Source organism: Microcebus murinus, chromosome 12, assembly GCF_040939455.1.
Source record: "Microcebus murinus isolate Inina chromosome 12, M.murinus_Inina_mat1.0, whole genome shotgun sequence".
NCBI lineage: Eukaryota > Metazoa > Chordata > Mammalia > Primates > Cheirogaleidae > Microcebus > Microcebus murinus.
Window position 1 is genome coordinate 11552025 of NC_134115.1, and position 24693 is coordinate 11576717.

At 40.8% G+C, this 24693-nt stretch overlaps 1 protein-coding gene and 1 long non-coding RNA gene across 2 annotated transcripts in view; one reads left to right on the plus strand and one right to left on the minus strand.

The window, feature by feature from the left end:
- CTSV (cathepsin V) overlaps nt 1-24693 on the minus strand; it is a 551781-nt gene that overhangs the window by 51148 nt on the left and 475940 nt on the right. The window lies entirely within an intron of this gene.
- The window catches only part of LOC105855639 (uncharacterized), a 61053-nt gene that overhangs the window by 1380 nt on the left and 34980 nt on the right, over nt 1-24693 (plus strand). The window contains exon 2 of the long non-coding RNA XR_002224617.2: nt 1692-1994. This is a non-coding gene — a long non-coding RNA (uncharacterized LOC105855639). The remainder of the gene's footprint in view (nt 1-1691; nt 1995-24693) is intronic.

Below are 24693 nucleotides of genomic sequence, written 5' to 3' on the forward strand. Positions count from 1 at the left end.
GAGGCCAAATTGTTGAGTGGTCCGTCCACTAGATGTTGGAGCCTCCAACTGATTTCCCCCACTTCAAGCTCCCTACCCTGGGCCCTGTCCCCTCCAAGCACTTGAAGCTTGGAGAATGTAGCTATGGCCTTGCCAGACCCACAGTCATACAGTGAAGCCAGCCCAGAATATAGAACAAAGAACTGGATAGAAAATGGATCCTGATGGCATCACTTGAGCCCCAGCATGAACCCTACTGCCTGAGGCCAATCTTACTCCCAGATGTTTTGAGGCACCTGAGTCAACAGATTCTTTTTTGTTGTTGAAAATTTCTTGCATTGTATATGCTCAGGCTACATCCACATCATTTCTCACAATAGAAAAAGGCTCTCCCTTCCTGGCTCCCTCTTCCACACTAGCCCACTACATACATTACCGTCTCTGTCCCTCAGGTTGCCCATATAAGAAAGGGAGTAAAAATATCTACTTCAAAGTGTTGTAAAGATTAAATGGGATAAAACTTATAAAAGCACAAACTTGTTCTACAACACTGAAGTACAACAAGAAGTACTTAATTTTTCTAAATTAAATTAAATCTGGCTCAAAGCATCCATTTTAAAGGGTAGGTAGGAAGATATCCAATAATAGTCATTACTGACATTTTGCCTGTTTAGTTTGGTATTCACTGCCAAACAGATATGCCAAGGTTGGGCAATGCTGTGTTTTGCTGCAGCTCCCAAGATAATGGGGCTTGATAGTCATCTCAGCAAATATCCTTTCATTCCTTACGAAATCCTGCTGTCTCCTGGAGGACTTCCAAACAGAACCCATCTACTTAAGGAACATATCTTTACATCCTTATTCTCAAGTCATTGGAGCCACTGCTACCTTTGGGCAACTCTTCCTCCTTCAACCCAGCACCTGCACCAACCCCTAACTCCTCCCTCCCAGGAACACTTGCTAAACTCCCCTCCCACATGACAGTCTTGGTAAGACTTTACAACAGATGCCTCAGAACTTCCATTTTGAGTCAGGAAATATGAAAGCAATGAGAACCAAATTTGAAATGATAGGTGTGCTCTTTAAAATACATTAATAAAAGTAGAAATTAAATCTTGTAGTCTGTAGGATTTGCTTCCTCTGTAAGCCTGGCAGTCTCTATAGGAGCGGGAGCTTGCTTCTTTTGGCCTGTGGCCTGGGAGCTAAGACAGAGTGGAGACTTTGGTGGAGCCTGGATATTGCAGCTAATTTTTCCTCCCCTCTAAGTCTAGAATGAACACTGGCAGTGATATGGTAGGTGGTTCTCAGAGATCCTTTCACTTTACCATTCACGGTGACCCCACACCACCTTTACTTTCACACCAGCTTTCTCCTCTTCTTCACGTGCTCCAACCACTTTGATGTTCCACTGCGCTGTTAAACAGCTTTGACCTTAACCATGGATATGGATAACAATCCATTTGGCACCATTGGCCACTTTGGCTTCAGTGAACTGAGCCAGGGGTCCAAGACGAGACCTTTGTGTTAGTAAGACTTCTAAGAAGGCTCCAATGATCCTATCTCCTGATATTCACATACTTGTGTAATCACCTCTCCCCTTAACTGTGGGCTGACTTAGTGATTTGCTTCTAACTAGGAGAATAAGGGAAACATGATGGGATGTATTTCTATTTTGAGTTTACAAAAGATTGTAACATTTGTCTTTCTTATAGACTCTCTCCTTTCCTGGCTTTGATGAAAGCTGCTACACTGGAAAGGCCCACGTGTTGAGAAACTGAGGGAAACCTCCAGACAATTCCACCCAATAGTCAGCAAGGAATTGAGGACTTCAGTCTAATAGGCCTTGAGGAACTGAATCCTGCCAACAGCACATAAGTGAGTGTGGAAGTGTATCCTCCATTCGAGACTTCAAAAGAGACCTCAGCCCTAGCTGACACTTTGATTGCAGCCCTGTGAGAGACCCTGAAGCAGAGAACCCAGCTAGGCCTCACCTGGACTCCTGACCCACAAAAACTGTGAGATAATAAATATATGTATTTTTTATAAGCCACTAAATTTTGAGGTATCCATTACATAGCAGTAGATAACTAATATGCCCCTAAATCACTGTAACCTTGGTGTATGATGTAGCATGGCTAGCAGGCAGGGACAAGGATCACCTTCCCTAGAAAAGATGTTATAGTGTCTGATATTATCCCTACAGATACTGTCTTTGTGCTCAGAGACCATCCCTTGAACTCTTACACTGAAACGGTATCACTGTGCTCTGCAAAGCCCTTATTAGCTGCCAAAAGGTGAGATATAAGGACAGGAGTAGTGGGTGGAGTAGATGGCCAGGATGGGGTCATGGGTAGAGATGAGGGGGTCATTCTTTTCCCTCTTCACTTTTTACTTTCTTACCCACTCCCTCTCCCATTATATTTTTTCTTACTCTCTGTCTCCTTTATTCCAAAATCCTTCGTAACTGCTACCTGATGAGCATTCCTACAAGTGATTGCCAGGTGATCTCTTGGTCTTGCAACAGTGCTATCAAACCAGGCATCCTAAAGAGATTCCCCATGGACAGGGCCTTCCCTGTAGGGAGACCTTACAGTCAAGCTTAAATTGTGCTTTCCACACACAGTAACATACTATGCATAATAGGTTTTTTCAGCAGGACCCACTTATTTCCTGAACCCTGCCCCAGCCAACCCAGTGTCCACAATAGCAAAACCCATCCATACATGTCCCACTCAGTGACTGCTCACCTGCCAGATACTCTGAAATCAGTAACTTTTTAAAAATGAAAGTAAAACACTGTTTTCAGGAAAGTATTATTATTCTTGGCCCCTTTCAGAGATACACAATCTGTCCCCCCTACTGCTCCTAAAAGGGTAGAGAAAGGGGAAAGGGTGAGCTTACATTTTCATCGGGGGAAGGTAAGAGGTGGGGAACTTGGCACATTGCTCCAAAATTCATGAGGGAGGAAAGGGCTGGCCCCTAGGAGCAGTAACATTTATTTCTCACCAAGAGATCCAAGAGGAAGATTTCTCCCTCCCCCTGATCTGAGGGCCTACACACCCCTAGCTTTCAATTTCAAAACCTTCTGGGGGCAGCAAGGGGAATTTACTATGCCAGAGCAACTCACCCCGCCCTACAGCTGTATATAGTTTAGGGTAGTCAGGGAGCAGGTTTTTCACCTGATTTGAGCCAGATGGTTTGAGCCAGGTTCTGGACTTTAAGTATTTTCTCACTTTGAAAAGGCCTGAAAGGTTTTAGAGTAAGTTCATTGTATGTTTTATGAAATAATATGGTGTCTTTATTACAGGACATATAAGAAGGGTCAGGCTGGGCACAGTGGCTCATGCCTATAACCCTAGCAGGCTGGGAGGCTGAGGCGGGAGGACTGCTTGAGCTCAGGAGTTGGAGACCAGCCTGAGCAAGAGCAAGACCCCATGTCTACTGAAAAAAAAAAAAAAAAAATAGAAAAAAAATTAGCTGGGCAGCTAAAAAAATAGAAAAAATTAGCCGGACGTAGTGGCGCAGGCCTGTAGTCCCAGCTACTCAGGAAGCTGAGGCAGGAAGATTGCTCAAGCCCAGGAGTTTGAGGTTGCTGTGAGCTAGGCTGACGCCATGGCACTCTAGCCCAGGCAACAGAGTGAGACTCTGACTCAAAAAACAAAAAAGGGTCATATAAAGGACTTAGGTTAAGATTGAAAAGGCCATTGTCAAATCCCTACAAGGGACTGGTCATCTTTTAGAAGCCAAAAGAGGCAAACAATAGTAAGAGCATACCCATGGCAAACAACTTGAAAATTTTTTTTCTCCCCAAATCCCTTTTAGGCTGCCCCTAGCGGCTCTCAGATTTAGCCCCCTCCACCCATACAGTGTTCAGCCCTGCTGCTCCCTCTTTCTTCTCTCTACCAAACTCTCTCTCCCCTTCCTGACATTTTTAAATTCTCCCTCATTTTTACAGAGTAATTGTGTTGAACCACAACCCACACAACTAAACCTATCCTGATTTAGGGAGCAGACTTCTCTTTAGCATAATGTAACCTCTAATTAGCACAATTGAAATTATGTATATCAATGACTTTTGTTCTGAATCACACCTATGGTTACTTCCTCCATGAAAGGTTTTACATTTTTTTCCCATCTACTTTCTAACTTTTTACCACAATTCCTATTGGCTCCTCTATACTTTCTAAAACAATGATGTCACTTTTCTTGAGATGTATATGTTTTTGTCTTCTCTCTTTTGTTTTCTGTCAGCCAGTTTGACAGTTATAACCCTTAAAGCATAGTTATTTAGATTATAAACTGCTGGAATGAAACCCTGTGTCATTTCCTTACACTGTTTGCCTATACTCCCTCACTGAGTCTGATGAATCTGCTTTGGCCCCAGACACCTGATGCTTTCCTTTCCCTTCCATATGGTGAGGTTTTAGCAGTAATGACAGATCCTTACTTTGCCGTCTTCTGCATGCATAGCTTCCCCATTGTCTCTACCTAAAAAGGAGGGGCAACTCAAGCCTGCCTCCTTTCATCTACCCTCCCTGGACTGTAAAAGGTCTCTCTGTTCAGAAAAATCTCTCCATTTAGCCTTGCATCTCTTGTATTGTTGTTTTTTGTTGTTATGTATGTTCGTTTGTTTATAACAAGTCTGGTCCTGACAGCCTCTAAGGTCCCACAATTATGAAATCATCCTTTCAAATCTGAGCAAGATAAGCTCCACCAAAAAATTTCCAGGTGGGAAGAGGTTATAAAAAGGGTTCATTGAATATATTTTTTAAAAATAGCCATACTGGAAAGAAGAAAGCCTGAGAAATTGCTCTATATTAAAGGAAACTAAAGACAAATGACAACTAAATGCAATACATAATTCTAGACTGGATCCTGTAATGGATATTTTAAAAAAGCCACAGACAATATCACTAGATAAATTGACAACAATGGCATATGGATAAGAGATGATTTAAAAGTTTTATGCCAATGCTAAATTTACATAGATAAATTTATAGGGGATTATTGAGTATGTAAGAGAATATTCTTTTATTAAGAAATATACAATGAAATAATCTAGGAGAAAGTACATGATGTATGAGATATATTTACAAATATTCAGGAATATATGTGTATATTCCGTGTGTGTGTGTGTGTGTGTGGAGAGAGAGAGAGAGAGAGAGAGAGAGAGAGAGAGAGAGAGAAGAGAGAAAGGGAAGGAGGGAGGGATGAGAGAGACAGAAAGGAGAGAGATCATAAATGGGTCAAAATGTAAATAATAGGGAAATCTGGATAAAGGGTATACTGTTGTTTACCATTTCACTTTTCTACAAGTTTAATTACTTTCAAATTAATACATTTTAGAAATGGACTATTGACTATGTTATCTTGAGTTTTATATAATGTTTGAAATTTTTGGCTTTGATTCCCACAGTTGCCATGCCACACACAGACCCCAGTAGTGTATAGTGCCAACTTTAAAACAGTAGTCTCAGGTCCTGTCCTGGGAAAGAACTTGGGATCCTCTTTCCACATGTGAAGCATGCTGACATTTCAACAGAGTTTTACCAAATACTGGAAAAGAGCACCCCTCCCCAGTTTTGTTTCATTATACACAATGTAAAACAAAAAAGGACCAAAATTTCAAAGAACCATATTTATAGTAAGTAATCCCTAATTCTTACTTGGTGCCACCATGTCATTTGTTTCTGAAGTTTTGTGGTGTGAACTGGTTTGCAGGTGCTTTATCTGCTTTGCTAATTCAGTTACCTGGGTTTCCACCTTCCAGGAATGTGTTGACCTCTTCTGTTGTATCCTCTCCTATTCTTGTCATCCCCGAGCGCTTATTCTTTTTAAATCCTTTACTTTTTAAACAGTTTTATTGAAATACAGTTCACATACCACACACTTCACCCATTTAATGTGTAATTCATTGATTATTAGTATATCACAGAGTTGTACATCCATCACCAAAGCCAATTTTATAATATCTTTATGACTTAAGAAAGAAACCCAGACCCTTTAGCTGTCACCCCTTCCAGCCCTCATTCCCCCAGGTCTAAGCAGCCACTAATGTACTTTCTGTCACTACAGATTTTCCTATTCTGAACATTTCATGTGAATAGAATCACATGTGGTCATTAGCTTCTAGCTTCTTAGCATAATGTTTTCAAGTTTCATCCATGTTGTAGCATGTAATAATACTTTATCTTTTTATTCTTTTTATGGCTGAATAATATTCCATTATATGGATATACCTCATTTTGTTTATCCATTCATCAGTTGATGGACATTTAAGTTGTTTCCACCTTTAGACTATTATGAATAATGCTGCTATGAGCATTTGTGTGCAAGTTTCTGTATAGACATATGTTTTCATTTCTGCTGAGTATATACGTAGGAGAGGAATTGTTGGATTATATGCCTATCCTGTTTAACACTTGAGGAACTGCCAGATGATTTTCCAAAACAGCCACACCATTTTATATTCCCACCAGCAGTGTATGAGGCTTCCAAATTCTCCACTTTCTCCCAAACACTTATCTGACTTTTTTATTCTATCCATCCTAGTGGGTGTGAAGTGGTATTTCCTAGTGCTTTTGATTTGTATTTCCCTGATAATTAATGATGTTGAGCATTTTTTCATATAATCCTTTACTTTTAATGGTATTTGGGGAAGGAGAGGAGATAAACAGATACATTTGCATTTAACTGGAAACACAATAACTCTTTAAATGTGTGACAGAAAAATATTGTTTTCTTCTAAATATTTGAAAACTTTTATATAGCAATCTCAAGTTTTTATCAACATGTAGTTTTCTGCTTTGGTGCTTTTTTTATGTTATACTTACTGTGTGATTATTGGATTGCAATATTAAGCATTGAATCTGTTCTGTAAAGATTATGACTTATATGAAGTTGGCAGAGAAGTCCAAATGATTTCTCGGGGTTGACTACAAGGCAGAACAGGGCTGGTTGCCAAAGCCAGTAAAGCTCAATGTGTTTCACCAATGCTGTGGACTTATGTTGTGGATAAGTGTGATCCTCATGTGATAAATATCAAAGGAATGTGAGAGCACTGACATAGGGCACATGGCATATCTTCTGAGAGATAGATGGTAAGATGTTTAAATGGACTTTTACACTTTAATAATAGTGTAAAAGATGGCGGTAATGCACATGGTAATTGCGAAAGTTGGATGGTGAGTACCTGGGGAATTATACTGTTCTATCTGTTCTTGTATATGTTTAAACATTTTTGTAATAAAAAGCTTTAAAAAATAAAAGATGCTGAGTACCTTGTGAGGAGAGGGGAGGGGGCAGTAAGGATAGCTGGCAAGGGTGGATCAGTCTATCCAGACTAGGTTTTTTTTTTTTTTTTTTTTTTTTTTTTTGAGACAGAGTCTCACTTTGTTGTCCAGGCTAGAGTGAGTGCCGTGGCGTCAGCCTAGCTCACAGCAACCTCAAACTCCTGGGCTCGAGCGATCCTTCCGCCTCAGCCTCCCGGGCAGCTGGGACTACAGGCATGCGCCACCATGCCCGGCTAATTTTTTATATATATATCAGTTGGCCAATTAATTTCTTTCTATTTATAGTAGAGACGGGGTCTCGCTCTTGCTCAGGCTGGTTTTGAACTCCTGACCTTGAGCAATCCACCCGCCTCGGCCTCCCAAGAGCTAGGATTACAGGCGTGAGCCACAGCGCCCGGCCTAGACTAGGTTTTATGGTCTGGCATGGTGGTACACGGCTATAGTGCCAACTACTCAGGTGGCTGAGGAACAAGAATCGTCTCAAAAAAAAAAAAAGTAAAATTAAAAAAGACTAGGTTTTAGCTATTTCTCAGTAAAGCCATTTCAGGAAGTGTAATTCGTTTAAGGATAGAAACCCTACAAGGAAATATCTTTCTATATAACAGGAAGAAAGAAGAAAAGGAGAGATGGTTAGATTTTTTTAAGTTTTTTTGATGAAAAATTTCCATCTAATGGCTTCTAGTTCTTCTGTGAATGGTGAGTCTAGCACATCTGCTAGTGGAGGTGGACTAAGTTTGAGCAAAGTGCAGAAGGTTTGAAATAGATTTGAGCAGCATGGGAGAGAGTAGACTAAAAAAAAGTGACCTAAGCTCTATTTGTTTTGTTTACTCTTGGTAAGCACCAGATAATTGTGTTTGGAACAAATGAGCAAATTATTTCTAGACAGTGCTGGGGTCGACCATGAATGTTATCATAGTGCCAATAGACTTGTGAGATTTAATCCAATACTGATCAGTTACTTATAGGAAGGCATTTCTGGAAAGGCAGAGAGATGAGATTTTGTCAAATAGGAAGGATATTAAAGGGGATTGGATGAGGCCTGTTTGAAGTGGAGCTTTTTAAACATTCCTTTTTAAATGTAGACCCTGAAGTCTGCCTTGATGAGGGGGGAAATTAAGACAAGAACTTGGTGCATAGATAAGAAGAATAATTAATGACATGGAGTTGAAAACAGTGACCAGTTGAGAGCATATGGTGGAAGAATAGGGAATGAGGTCAAGGGGTGGAATGCCAAGCTGTATTATCACAGATGTCAGAGGTGTTCCTCATGGTAAGTTCTAGGTGTGACAGTAGCTGAACTGGAATGGAGGTAAAGGACCCTAAGATGGGAAGATGGAGGGATTGAGAGGCCAGCTTATTGGCTTCTCTATCCACATGGATGTTGAGGTCCTCCACTGATTCTCCACCTCTATGAGTTCCTCCCCCCATGCCCCATTCCACCTTTTGTCCTTCCCAGAGCCTCCCCAGACTCTGCATTCTTTCAGCAACACTAAGCTTCAGACATTGCGGGACCATTGGCATCACTCTGGACAAAAAAAAATAGAAGTAGAATAGAGTAAGGGGACTGTAGTGGACACTTCTTTATTGTTTTTGTTTTGACACCCCACATTTATAGACTTTTCTGGAAAACCTACCTTAAATGCCCGCTTGGAAACTCGCCCCATGTTTGAGCCCCAGTCTGTACAGTGGAGTTGCCTTCTCTCAAGACCCTTATTTTAAAAGTGGACATGTGCACAGTCTTTGCCAAAAAGAGCCTTCTGTAAAGCTCCATGGTGAGCCCCCAAATATCTGTAATCCTGGTACACAGTCCAGGGCTCACCTGTGGGTCATGAGCCGCAGGTGTTCTGGGAGATATCTACCATGGCTGTAAAAAGATGAGTAGTTGCCGGGGTTAATGAGGATCAAGAGATGAATAACTAGAACACAGAGGATTTTTAGGGCAGTGAAACTATTCTGTGTGATACTACAACAGTGGATACATGTCATTATACATTTGTCGAATCTCACAACACTAAGAATGAACCCTAATGTAAAGTATGGACTTTAGGTCAATGTGGGTTCACGAACTAACAAATATACCACAGTGGAGGGGATGTCAATAGTGACGCTGTGCCTGTGTGGGAGCAGAGGGTATATGGGAATTATCTGTACCTTCTGCTCAATTTTGGTGTGAACCCAAGATTGCTCTAAAAATTAAAGTCTATGCTGACTGTGGAAAATGCAGTGAAAGAGATCATGCGGGGACCTTAGCAGTCTAGTGTAGTCTTGGAGAGTCAGAAAAGCAGTTTAAAGTAAGTGATCTTTGAGCTAAAATCTGAAGCCTGAATAGTTGAAATGTCAATTGTAGTAAATGCCATAACTTAATGAACTAAAGCAATCATATGGACTATACAACCTTAATAATAGACAATAAATAAAATCCACTTGAGGTTGTCATCATACATGGTGACTACTTGTCGTAATGATCAGTCCACTTGTGTGAAGCATGCCTTAGATCTGGAAAAAGAAAACAACGAATGGACCAAATATTGTCATGGTAGCAGAAAAACAAAGAACCCCTGGTAAAGGGTTTCAATAAGCAAGGACAGCCAGTATTCTGTAAGTAGCTTTCCATGGGAGTTGACATCTGTTATTCATTTGTTGATTTTAGGTTTGAAGAAAAGCAGGATAATTGGAACACTTCTATATTCTGGGAAACACTCCACAGTCCTTAGTGGAGTTTTTAGCAACCAAACTTCAGCCTGTCCTTCCCAAAGTTTACCTGGCCCATCAGATACTGTCTGCACCAAATTAGGGATTAATTTCCAATTGTTTTGCCTTTTTTGAGGGATACATGTGTCAACATCAAATATTGACAATTACCAAAAAGAGTTAAATATCCTTATAGAAAAAAGAAGGGAAGATTCAGGAGCCATAGTTTCCAAAAGGATCTGAATACCACACACAATGCAACGGATCTCCAGTTAGCTCCAGGAGCGTAATCTTTGGAAGCAGGTTTCCTGGTTTACAAACAGGCAGGCGTTTGCTAGCCCATGCAACAGTAAACCTTCGCTCTCTGATCAGCCATTTTCATTAAATTATTCCCAAAGATAACCCATAAAGGTGCCAATCACTCTACTTAATAATAGGTGGCTAGCCACCTATTATTAATCAGAGCACATACTTCTCGAATAATAAATGCAGTCTCAAAGATCTGAGTTTGATAAGCCCTATAATGCAGTTGACTCCTGTGCCTGGTATCACGTGATAAACGGATGGTTTTTCAGAACCTCGCTGGAGGGATAGATGTCCTCTGTGCTCTCCCACAACTCCCGCCTTCCCTGTGGTTTAGCACTACTAAAAATGCTGAATGAAAATATATTTGTATAGAAGAAATAAGCAAGCAAATAAGCCTTTGATTTTAAATGTTCATTTGCTAGAGGTTAAATCCTGGTCACTTGCAAATATCAAGAGAGGAAAACTTGCCAAGCATTTCTCTTGTGTCACTTTTCAGCCCTATTTAGCAGGGAGAGATTTCTAGCAGGACTAAGTGCTGCAATTAGATTGGAAATATACGTCGTCTTTACAGTTATGTTCAGATGTGATTGGGAACAGTCTCTCAGACCACAGATATTCTGGTCAAACACATATTTTAGAATGCAGGTGAAAAGCAAAATTCGGGTTTCCCATTTCGCTTAATCTCTGCACATCTCAGGATGAGACATTTGCAAGCTAAGGTAACAACAGCGAAGGTGCTTGATCTGAGCACACCCCAACGGAGGAAACCACCTTGTCTTTTTTCCTGCTCAGTAGTAAATAAATAAGCACAGCTTTATTAGCATAATCTCTTGGTCATTTGGTGCAGAGACCTCAACGTGCTGTGTCAACATTAGCCTGCTAATCCCAGCAAGAGCCTGAGGAGGTTGGCCGGCTGCCCATTCACATCATTTCAGGTGAATTCACAGATAATTGCACAGTTTAGACTTTGCTTCAGAGCCAAAGAAAGGAAGTTTTCCCCCCTCCCCAAACAGTGGGTATCAGTGTGTCATCACTGGGGCATCAGTGATGCTCCAACCTGGTATTTGGGCCTAAACAAAATACAGAGCTGAGTGTCCTGCTGCCTCTGACCCCGTGAAGAGAAGAATGAGCTGAAGTAGGATAGGCTGATTCTCCAAGGGGACTTTTGTGGAGGAGTGCATCTATCTAGAAACACCCGGCCCAGTAGACCAGTGCTCACAGCCTTGACACACACTGGAATCTCATGAGGAGCTCTAGCAATCACTGGTGTTTGGGTCTCATCTTCAGGAATTCTGATTTAATTGGCCTCAGTGGTAGCTAGGTCATGGGGAATTTCTAAAGCACCAGAGGTGATTCTAAATAAGCAAAGAATTAATGGACTTAAACAGAGCTCTAGAACAAAAGAGTCTGACAGATCTCTACAAAACATTCCACCCAAATAAAGCTGAATTTACATTCTTCTCATCAGCCCATGGAACTTTCTCCAAAATTGATCACAAACTAGGCCACAAATCAGACTTCGACAAATTCAAAAAAATAGAAATTATACCGTGTATCTTCTCTGACCATAGTGATATAAAATTAGAGTTCAATTGCAACAGAAATACCACCTCACAAAGTCATGAAAATTAAACAATCTATTGTTGAATAACTATTGGGTCAAGGAGGAAATCAGGAGTTTCTTTGAACTAAATGATAACGGAAACACAAGTTATCAAAACCTGTGGGATACAGCAAAAGCTTACCTGAGAGGAAAACTAATAGCAATAAATGCTCACATCCAAAAAACAGAAAGCTTAGAAATCAACAACCTAATAAACAGACTCAAGGATTTGGAAAAGGAAAAGCAAACCAATTTCAATCCTAGTAGAAGAAACGAAATAACTAAGATCAAAGCTGAACTAAGTGAAATTGAGAACAAGAGAATTATACAGAAGATCAAGAAAACCAAAAGCTGGTATTTCAAAAAGATAAACAAAATTGACAGCCCTATTGCTAGATTGACAAGAATTCAATGGGAAAGGACTCTGATAAACTCAATTAGAAATGAAAAAGGAGAGGTCACAACACACATAACAGAAATACAAAACTTTATTTTTGATTACTATAAAAACCTATATGCCCCAAAACTACATAATGAGGAGGAAATGGACAAATTCCTGGAAACATACAACCTCCCTAAGTTCGCCCAGGAAGTAACAGAATTTCTGAATAGACCAATGTCAAGCTCAGAAATTGGAGCAGTAATTAACAACCTCCCCAAATGGAAAAGTTCCGGACCAGATGGCTATACTTCAGAGTTTTATCAAAGAAGAACTCATACCTATACTACAGAAATCATTCCACAACATTGAGAAAGATGGTATCTTTTCTAACTCATTCTACAAAGCCAATATCACCTTGATACCAAAGCCAGGAAAGGACACAACAACAAAAGAAAACTACAGACCAATATCCCTCATGAATAAAGATGCAAAAATCCTCAACAAAATTTTAGCGGATAGAATTCAGCAGCACATCAAAAAAATAATTCACCATGACCAGGCAGGCTTTATTCCAGGGATGCAAGGCTGGTTCAACATATGCAAATCTATAAATGCAATTTGCCTCATAAATAAAAGCAAGAACAAAGACCATATGATTCTCTCAATAGATGCAGAAAAAGCATTTGACAAAGTCCAACACACCTTTATGATAAAAACTCTTAACAAAATAGGCATAGATGGCTCATACCTTAAAATTATCAAGTCTATTTGTGACAAACTCACAGCCAATATCATACTAAATGAGGAAAAACTGTAACCATTCCCACTTAGAACCGAACTAGACAAGGTTGCCCACTGTCTCCACTTCTATTCAACATAGTACTCAAAGTCCTTGCCACAGCAATTAGACAAGAGAGGTGTGTTAAGGGCATTCAAATGGGGGCAGATGAGAGCAAACTCTCGCTCTTTGCCAATGATATGATATATATATATATATATATATGTATATATTTTTGAGACAGAGTCTCGCTTTGTTGCCCAGGCTAGAGTGAGTGCTGTGACGTCAGCCTAGATCACAGCAACCTCAAACTCCTGGCCTCAAGCAATCCTTCTGCCTCAGCCTCCTGAGTAGCTGGGACTACAGGCATGTGCCACCATGCCCAGCTAATTTTTTCTATATATATTAATTGGCCAATTAATTTCTTTCTATTTATAGTAGAGATGGGGTCTCGCTCTTGCTCAGGCTGGTTTCGAACTCCTGACCTCAAGCAATCTGCCCGCCTCAGCCTCCCAGAGTGCTAGGATTACAGGTGTGAGCCACCACGCCTGGCCATATTATGTCTAGAAAACCCCAAGGATTCATCCAAGAGCCTCCTAGATTTGATAAATGAATTCGGTAAAGTCTCAGGTTACAAAATCAATACACACAAATCAGAGACATTCATATATGCCAATAACAGTTAAGCCAAAATTCAAATAAAAAATGCAATACCTTTTACAATAGTCTCAAAGAAAATTAAATATCTAGGAATATATTTAATGAAAGACGTGAGAGACATATACAGGGAGAACTACAAAACACCAAGAAAAGAAACTGTAGAAGATGTAAACAGATGGCAAAATCTACCTTGCTCATGGATTGGTAGGATAAATATCGTTAAAATGTTCATACTACCTAAAGTGATCTACAGAATTATTGCAATCCCTATCAAAGTACCATCATCATTCTTTACACATCTAGAAAAAATAATTCTATGCTTTGTATGGAACCAGAGAAGACCTCGTATAGTCAGAGCAATCTTAAGTAAAAAGAACAAACTGGGAGGTATCAGTCTACCAGACTTCAAGCTGTACTACAAGGCTATAATAACTAAAACAGCATGGTAATGACACAAGAACAGAGACATAGACCTTTGGAACAGGACTGAGAATCCAGAGATGAAACTACCTGCATATGGTAATCTAATCTTTCACAAAGCAGACAAAAATATACACTGGGGAAAAGAATCTCTTTTCAATAAATGGTGCTGGGAAAACTGGATAGCTATATGCAGAAGAATGAAACTGGATCCCCACCTCTCACCTCTCACAAAAATCAATTTAAGATGGATAACAGACTTAAACCTAAGGCATGAAACCTTAAGAATTCTAGTAGATCATCTTGTAATTGCCTAAGAAAAAAAAAAAAAAAAAAAAAGAATTCTAGTAGAAGATGGTGGGAAGACCCTTTCAGACATCAGCCTAGGCAAAAAATTTTTGAAGAACACCCCCAAAGCAATCACCACAGCAACAAAAATAAATAAATGGGATCTGATCAAATTAAAAAGTTTTTGCACAGCCAAGGAAACTATCATTCGAGAGAATAGACAGCCTACAGAATGAGAGAAAATATTTGCTCTCTACACATCCAATAACAGGCTGATAACAAGAATCTATCCAGAACTTAAAAAAATCAACAAGAAAAAAAATCTAACAACCCCATCAATAAAGGGGCAAAGGAAATGAACAGAATCTTTTCAAAAAAAAACCAGAATAATGGCCAGCAAACATATAAAAAAAAATGCTCAACATCTCTAATCATTAGAGAAATGCAAATCAAAACCACAATGAGATATCACCTAACCCCAGTGAGATTGGCCTCTGTCAAAAAATCCCAAAACAACAAATGCTGGTGAGGATGTGGAGAGACAGGAGCAATCGTTGTTTTTTTTTTTTGTTTTGTTTTTTTTTAGACAGAGTCTCACTCTGTTGCCCAGGCTAGAGTGCCATGGTGTCAGCCTAGCTCACAGCAGCCTCAAATTCCTGGGCTCCAGCGATCCTTCTGCCTCACCCTCCCAAGTAGCTAGGACTACAGGCATGCACCACCATGGCCAGCTAATTTTTTTTCTATATATTTTTAGTTGGCCAATTAATTTCTTTCTATTTTTTAGTAGAGACGGAGTCTAACTCTTGCTCAGGCTGGTTTCGAACTCCTGACCTTGAGCGATCCGCCTGCCTCGGCCTCCCAGAGTGCGAGGATTACAGGCGTGAGCCACCATACCCGGCCTATGAGAACACTCTTACACTGCTGATGGTACTGCAAATTAGTGCAACTTCTTTGGAAAAGAATTTGGAGATACCTCAAAGAGCTAAAAATAGAAATACTATTTGATCCACAATAGCACTATTAGGCATCTACTCAAAAGAGCAAAAGACATTCTATAATAAAAACATCTGCACCCAAATGTTTATGGCAGCACAATTCACTATTGCAAGGATGTGGAAACAACCTAAGTGCCCGTCAATTCATGAGTGGATTATTAAAATTTGGTATATGTATACAATGGAATATTACTCAATTATAAGAAACAACAGTGATCTAGCACCTCTTATATTTTCCTAGATTGAGCTTGAGCCCATTATCTGAAGTGAGGTATCACAAGATCAGAAGAATAGGCTCCACCTGTACATGCCATCAAATTGACACTAACTGATTAATACTATGGTGCTCACATGGTAGTATTATTCTCCAGGGATTGGGGGTTGGGGAGTAAACTCATAGCTAAAGACACGGTGAGCACTGTAGAGGGGAAGGGCATGCTTCTAACCTTCGCTTGGGTAAGGCGAAGACATAAAATGTAACCAAAATGTTTGCACCCTCATAATATCCTGAAATTAAAAAAAAAAGTCTTTATTCCTTAAAAAAAAAAAAAGAGGTGATTCTAATATACAGCTGAGATTGAGAACACTAAAGTCAGGGTTCCATTAGGAACCACAACTTTCAGAAGTTTTTGTATTGAAAAGACTCATTTTTGCTAGTGAACAGGAAGTTGTTTGATGCAGCCTTTGTGGTGTACCATTTACACCTGACTAATGTGTGCCTTGCACTGGGGGTTGCACAATGGTGTTTTTCAGACGGTGGGCAGTGGCTTACTAGGAGGTGATGAAACAGGTTTAGATGGTTGCAACTGGCATTTTTGTTTGTTTGTTTTAAGACAAACTCTCACTCTGTTGCCTGGGCTTAAGTGCCGTGGCATCAGCCTAGCTCATAGCAACCTGAAACTCCTGGGCTCAAGCGATCCTCCTGCCTCACCCTCCTGAGTAGCTGGGACTATAGACATGCGCCATCGTGCCTGGCTAGTTTTTCTATATATTTTTAGTTGACCAATTAATTTCTTTCTATTTTTAGTAGAGACAAGGTCTCGCTCTTGATCAAGCTGGTTTCGGACTCCTGACCTTGAGCAATCCTCCCACCTCGGCCTCCCAGAATGGTAGGATTACAGGCGGGAGCCACCATGCCCGGCCCTTTATTTTAAAAATAAATAAAATAGAAAACATCAGAATCCATCATAGATAATTGTTTTGTAATAATACAGAATATTATTTTGTAAAATGAGTGTGTGTGTGTGTGTGTGTGTGTGTGTGCGCGTGTGTGTATGTGAGCTTGTACTGGGTCTTGGTGTGAGCACTTATCTTAATGAAGATCATGGTCAAAATAAGTGTAAAACTCTAACTTTATCCACTGATGCTAATTCTTATAGAATGTAGGTCTTTTATTTTACATAAGAAATCTGGGGCTCTGTATGCAAGATAGCAGTAACCATGGGCTTAGACAACTTTTGAAAATTGAATATACAGCCTTAAAATAGAATGTGGACCTAAATACCCAGAAGCATCCACCTGCATAAGATTTGTAGCAAAAATTAATATGAATGGAGTTAAAAGTTCTAATGCATTGGTGGACCCAAGAGGCTATCAGTGCTAGCAAAACGGCAGAATTCACAACGTATCAAAGTAGTCCTGCAAGAACTTCAGCGCCTAACCGATGTCTAAAGAAAACATGAAACTCTCTCAGCCACCCACAGAGCAGTGTTACGGTAATTAACCAAAGACAGAAACCACAGGCCCTTTTATTTCTTCCATTCAATTTAAGCAGTCTTCATTTTTCATAGTAATAAATGTTTCAGGTACATCTAGCAGAACTCAAAATGCTAGAAAGGAAGCTCCCTTACAAAAGCAATTTATCTTAAGGCACTGTAAATGATACTCATTTTTTGCCCATTTGAAATATATAAGTTGTGCTGTAGCAAATCATCCTGTCAAGTATAAACGCTGTCCAGATAGTTGAACTTCTAGAATCAAGAAAGTATATTTGGCCTGTAATCCTAGCTCTCTGGGAGGCCGAGGTGGGCGGATTGCTCGAGGTCAGGAGTTTGAAACCAGCCTGAGCAAGAGCAAGACCCCGTCTCTACTATAAATAGAAAGAAATTAATTGCCCAACTAATATATATAGAAAAAATTAGCCAGGCATGGTGGTGCACGCCTGTAGTCCCAGCCACTTGGGAGGCTGAGGCTGGAGGATTGCTTGAGCCCAGGAGTTTGAGGTTGCTGTGAGTTAGGCTTACGCCATGGCACTCACTCTAGCCTGGACAACAAAACAAGACTCTGTCTCAAAAAAAAAAATAAAAAAAAAATAAAAAAAATAAAAAAAAAAAAAAAAAATATATATATATATATATATATATATATATATATATTTGAACTGATTCCCAGCATAAGTGGTAGGGCACATCTAAATCACCTGAGAAAAGACAGGTCACACAGCCACCTCTCTGCTAATTACATGGCCTGGGGTCTCTGCCGTCTTCCCATCCCCTCCCCTCCTGCTGTGTCCCACCCACCCCCACCCCCCACAGCAGCCCTCCAGCTTAGGGGGCTTGTTAGAACAGGCATGAGGTTTTTAGATCGCAGCCTGTGGACCACCGCTGGGTAGTAGCAGTACCTGTGGGGCACGCTGCCTGCCTTTAATTCTTCAACAATGGCCCATGTCCAAGCCATCATCTACTGTCACCAGGGTCCTCTGACCTGCCAGCTCTCAGAGTCCTTGGTGGTTAAACTTGGAGACACTTGTGAGAGTATGTAATCCCTCTGAATTGCTTTCTTTCCCTGAAAGTGCTTTTGCTTTTAACAATTGAAGAGGTTTTTTTTTTTTTTGTTTTTGTTTTTTTTTGAGACAGAGTCTCACTTTGTTGCCCAGGCTAGAGTGAGTGCCGTGGCGTCAGCCTAGCTCACAGCAACCTCAAACTCCTGGGCTCAAGCAATCCTGCTGCCTCAGCCTCCCCAGTAGCTGGGACTACAGGCATGAGCCACCATGCCCGGCTAATTTTTTTTTATATATATATATATCAGTTGGCCAATTAATTTCTTTCTATTTATAGTAGAGACGGGGTCTCGCTCTTGCTCAGGCTGGTTTTGAACTCCTGACCTTGAGCAATCCGCCCGCCTCGGCCTCCCAAGAGCTAGGATTACAGGCGTGAGCCACCGCGCCCGGCCAATTGAAGAGGTTTTAAACGGGGCTCTCATGTGGCCATCCTTGCAACCCATTTAGGTCTAGTTTGAAATCTGACAAATGGAAGAAGAAGAACCTTACATTTGGTGCATTCTGTACTTTGATTTTGGTGCTGCTGCTTCTCAGGACCCTCAGCAGGGATTCAGAAAGAACTCTGGTGTGCACAGCAGGTCTCTGAAATTGGCAGTCTTGACTTCCTGGCAAATTGCTGCATTTTTCTACTTTCTGTTCAGGACCACTAAATGCTAAAATGTGGAAGATGCATACTGAAATAATAGCAATTCATTGTGTTTTTAAAAAAGAAAAAGTAAAATAAAGAAGAAAAAATATGGGTCCCTGAAAGATTTTACAACTTTATCCAAGGTCACCCAGATACACCAAGTGATGACTCACAGTTCAGATCCGGGCGTATGTGTCCGGACAGGGTCCAGACAGAAAGACATCCCTCTGTTGCACATGACGTCTTTCCATCACCAACACCCAGCTTACACCAATGTCATTGGCATAGCCTCAGGTCTCCTCTCACCTTGATGCACAAACTAGAAAGAAGGCCAGCTAACAGACAAAGTAAAGTGAAAAATAATAACAATTTTAACTAAAGGCCTTTTTCCTTTAAACATCTACCAAGTGAAGAAGGCTCTCCTGCTCCCATTCCAGAGCTTCTCAGCCTTGAACGAGGAAAGCTTTCTCTGCTGGAGCCTGGTCTCCTCTCCGCCTATCAACAGGAAGTTGAAGAGAAGTTGTGTTGTCCTGCCCAAGATAACCACGTATGTTCTCGCAGATGCTTCTTGGGTCACACACAGGGTGAACAGAGTCACAACATATTAAGGTGGTAACAACCCATTCCCTCTGCAGAAGCATAAGTTTCCTACATTCAAACCCAAATGGTGAGCCTGAGTGTACTGAGTGCTTAGAATTTTTAAAGAGAATTTTATTGAAGTATATCATACATGCAAAAAAGAGCAGAAGCTAAAAGGATGCAGTGCAATGAATTTCCACAAACTGAATGGCCCCATATACCACCACCCACATCAAGAGAGAGCACAGCAGTGAAACCCCTCACTCACATCCTCCCTCCCTGTCATTACACCCACAAGAGTAACCTCGACTCTGACTTCTAACCATATTTTGGGGAAAACTAAAATTGTATATAAGTGGAATTAGAATATTTTTACTCTTTTGTCTTGGGCTTCCCATGTTGTGTGTATAGTTTGTTCAATTCCATTTATGCTTAATGTTCCACTGAATGAATAGACAACAACTGAGTAAACCATCTTCTATTAGGGCCACTTGGATAGTTTCCAATTTGAGGCTATGAGTATTTCAGTGCTACTATGAATACTCTACTATATATATCATGGTGAGCATAAGCTCGTATTTCTCTTAGTTGTTTACTAGGAGAATTGTTGGATCAAAGGCAAATATATGTGTTTTAATAGGTCCTGTAAAAGAGTTTTCCAGTGTTGTACATTATACCTTCCCTACAAAGTAGTATAAGGAAAGTTCCAATTGCTCCACATCTTCACCAAAATTTGGAATTTTCTATCTATTTCATTTTAGCCATCCTCTGTGTATGTGTGCCTATTTAGTGTTTATGACACATTTCTTTTTTAAACTCAATTTTGTTGAGGTATGATTACATACGAGAAATGACATCCATTTAAAATATACAAGGTGATGAGCTTTGAAAGATGGATACACCAATAAAACCACTGCCACGATCAACACCCAGGATAGTTCAAATCCCAAAAGTCTTCTCATGGCCCGTCTGCACTTTCTGGGAGAGGGTGTAGAAGAGGAATGGGCTTCCCTTCCTGGTTCTGGGGCGACCCACTCGCCGGTCTCCAGCAGAGCACGTCTCTGAGAGACTTCGCTGCTGGGCTGTGCAGTTTCTCCCACGGTGGGCTCCTGCAAGACACAATGTTTCCAGGCTCTTGACAAGGGTAGCATTGGCAGGAGCCCCAGATAGTGTAGCATTAATTATATTTAATGTTAGTTGATTTAAACTTACTGTGCAATGCAAGCTTAGATTTTACTAAAAGTTTCTTTCAGAATTGTTCTTGCTAGAGTTTTATGGCTATTACCTCTATTATATTAATGAATTTCATGGACTATAAGTTTCTTAGTGACAAATTCTTGACTTATTCAGAACTTTTCCCTATGAGTTTTTAATCAGAAAAACAAAAAAACAAACTCTGCCTCCAAATAGTCTGAGGACCTCCCTCCCTCTGCCAAATGTTAGTAATAACGCACACGTGGCACGTCCTTGATTCTTTCTTTGCTTTAGGTTGAGGTTTCCAGGTTTGGAAATGAAACAGACTCTGGATGAATTTCATCTCTGGGTCTTCTCATCTGTGTTACAGTAAGCAAGCCCCTCAGTCTCTCTGAGCTCCAGCTTTCCCATCTGCAAGAGCAGAATCATAAGATCTGTTCCATGAATGTCAGACACAGTCTAGACCCTCAATAAACGTGAGTCATTGCCCACACTCCCTTCATCTGTTGAATGGTGCTATAAATGCCTGCATTCCACAGGGGTTTATTGTCCCACAAACCCTATGGGAAGTACAGAGCATCACAAAAAAAATGTCAAGTGTTGTTCCTTGAGTTAGAATGAGTAGGAGAAGAAATGGCAACTTCCACAGCCAAGGCCACTGAAGTAAAATACATGTCGGTCTTCAGTAGGTAAGCTTTATCTCGCCAAAGTCACCGAGAAATGCTCTTGCTAAGAGCCATCAGCAGAGTGTCTGCTCTCTTGCCAGGAGGAGAAACAAAGACTTGGGTGAGATCCACGATGGAACACATGGCTTTCTCTTGAGTGGGCCTTTACTCTAAGGAGGCCCAGGGCAGGGACTCGGCTCAGATCTCATGGTACATCCCCTCCCAAGGGGGCAGATGGGGTTTATATCAGAGAGAACAGGTCTGAGAGCTGTGACTATTCTACAGCTTTTCCCTGGTACAGCAGGTCCTAACCAGGTGCTGGGGGAGGAGGTTGCTGGTACATCCCAAGGAATGAGGGAAGAGAAGGAGGAGATGGCAGGTGGGTGCACTGAGTGTCAGCTATCTGCCAGGTATTGGACAGCATTGTTAATGACACAGGCCAGAAAGTGTTAAACCAGTTAATCTTCACAACAAGAAATGCCATCACTGTCCCCATTTTACAGACAATGTATCTAAGGTTTAAGGAGCAAAGCAACTTAGGTGAGATTTAGGTGAGAAATAGCTAGCTGAGATTTGTACCCAGGTCATTGTGGCTCCATGATGTATGCTCTTGATCCTGATGTAATATTACCCCTGCTTCCACATGGTTTCCCACTTAACACTCACAGAAACTCCATAAGGTAAATGTTGCTGCCTTTTATAGATGGGAAATAGACTTGAGAGTTCAAATAACATTTCCCGAATTCACAGATCTGGAATTCTAGTAATAGAACTAATATTTGTACTCAGTTTTGTTTTATTTCTTTTTAATTCCACATGCAGGACTTTTTTTTTTCATATTACATAATAATAACAAAGATAATGACAGATAATATTTTTGAGCACCTACTGTGTACCTGGCACTGTTCTATGCACTTTACATGTCATAACTCATTTTATCATCACAATAAATATTTTGCAATGTCATTCTCATTTACAATGAAACCAAAGCACAGAATGATTATTTCCCAAGGTTGCATTGTCAATAAGTAGAAAAGTTGGGATTTGAACATGAGCAATGTGTCTCCAGAGCCACTTTTTAATCACTATGTTAGAGGCAACCCCAATGTCAGGACCTCTCTGCCACAGGTGGACAACTTTTGGGACTACTCTGATCATCTGGGCAGGATTGAAAGCCACAGGGTAAAATAAACATCTGAAGAAAGGCTTCGAAAAAAATGACAGAGCTTTGAGAAGAGCAGCCAGTTAGTTAGCTAAGAATGATTGTCATGGTTCTTTCTGGTCCACAAAATCATTTTGTTTTGATTCTCATGTACAACAAGACTGGCCTTGTTCTATCCACAATGGAAATCACTGTCTCTCACTCAGAGGGAAACTCATAACGCAATCACATTGATCTTGGGAGCAGTATCTTGGCAGTTTGAATAATTAGATTGTAGCTCTCAGCATGCACGGTCTGTTCATAAGCAACAAAGGAACTTATCAGATTCTAATAACCCTTAGTGCATATTATATAAACTACTGCACACAAAGACATTTACAGTTTGCAAAGAAAATTCCATAACCTAGGCTCTTTTTTTGCTGTGTGGAAGTCCAATATGCATTTTCTTTTCATAACTGAGACCATTTCTCTCATTAGCAGACTAACTAGAACATTTTTTTATTGATTCTCTAAATGTTCTTCATTAAGGAAAATCTGAAATTAAAACCCAGGAACAGTGTGACCTTGAAATCATTCAAGCTTGGATCCAAAGTCAAGACACATCAAATATATTGGGTAAGTTTCTACTGATTAGTGTAAGTTGAACCCTTCAAACACCTAGTGACTTTTAACCAATAGTGTCCTTTGTCCAGATCCCTAAGTTCAGAGAGTTCATCCGCCTCCAAGCACCTCAGATAGGGATGATTCAGATGATAAGGAGGCCTTGGTGCAAACCCTCGAGTATGAACCACCCTCCTAGTTGGATGTGATGAATCACCTGGGATTGGTAACTCTCCTGTGGCAGCCCCTGGTGAACCCTGAGATGTGTCTCTGTCTTTGACACAGACAGTCGAGCACATGTTCAGATAGAGATGCTCAGAGAAAGTGACTAAGCTCTCATGGGTACAAAAATTACCAAATGTCCACACACAGCTGTTGCAACTCAAAGATGCTGGGAGTGATGCCCCACTCTTTGGTACTTCTGCTCCCGACTTAGGTTCTGCATTGTTTAGCTCCAGTCCACTACCTTGATTTCATGGCTCTGACCCACACTTTTGGTTCTGAATTACCTCACTTCCTCCTCTGTGGCCTGAAACCAGTGCCTTTACCACCATAGACATCAGCTGTCTTTGCCCTCAGACAGCCGTCCACAAGGGTGTAGTCCAGGTTGCTTTGATCAACTATCATTTTCCCCAACACAGTGGCTTTTTGTACAGTGTTCCAAGGAGTTTCCCATGAGCTACAGAGGTGTCCCCAAAGATTTGCCTCAAGGGCTGTCTTTTGGCAAGTGGGAGCAAAGAAGGCCAAGTGGGTAAGACTCCAGGCCACTCCCAGTCTCAATCATTGGTTCACCCATAAGCGAAGTGTTACATTGGGCTTGCACAAAAGGATCCTGATGCCACAATGAAATGCTTGACAACACTGATATACGGGAAATGGCAAGGCTTGAGGGAGGTAAAGCTGTTCCACACACTCCTCCTGAAAGCACCACTCTCAGCCTTCAGCCCCTCCTCCTGTGTTTGTATCCAAACATAAAGTTATTGTATTATTAGTCTTTAATCTTTTCATTGTTCATGTGTTAATTGATCTTCTCATTGTCCCTTCAACCCACCTCGCATTTCCCTGCCTTCGTGGCTCTGTTCAAGCCATTTCCCATCCCAGTAGGCGCCCCCCCTGGCAAAATCATCCTCCAGAGAGGAACAGGCTCCTTCTCTGTGCTCGGCAGCACAGCACCCACACACCTGCTCTGAGCACAGAGCTGACATGTTCTCAGCCCAAGAGTGCCCGGGATTTTAATCAATTCTGTGGGCCTCCTTTTCCTAACCTTTAAGAAGAGTATAATAGTGATATTTAACTCACACATTTATTATAATAATTAGGAGAAATGATATGTATGAAAGTGCCGGGTAGGTCCTTCACTAAATAGACATTTTAACCCATTAGTGCCTCTTCCTGTGTAACAGCTGCCTCCTCCCTTGACTGTTGTAGGGCAAGAAATGGACCTCGGGGACAGTTTATTGGACTTAACTATTATTTATTGAGTACTGTGTGCAAGGTATGGGCTGCAGCATTTCACATTTCCTATCTCATTTAATCCTCATAAGACATCCATGAGATAGGCTCCATTTATTAGCCCTGTTTAGAAAATGAGAAAACTGAGTAACAGAAAGCTGAGTAACAGAAAACTGAGTAACTTGCCCAAGATTACACAGATGATAAAGTTGGGATTCAACCTAGGTTGGATGGTTCCTG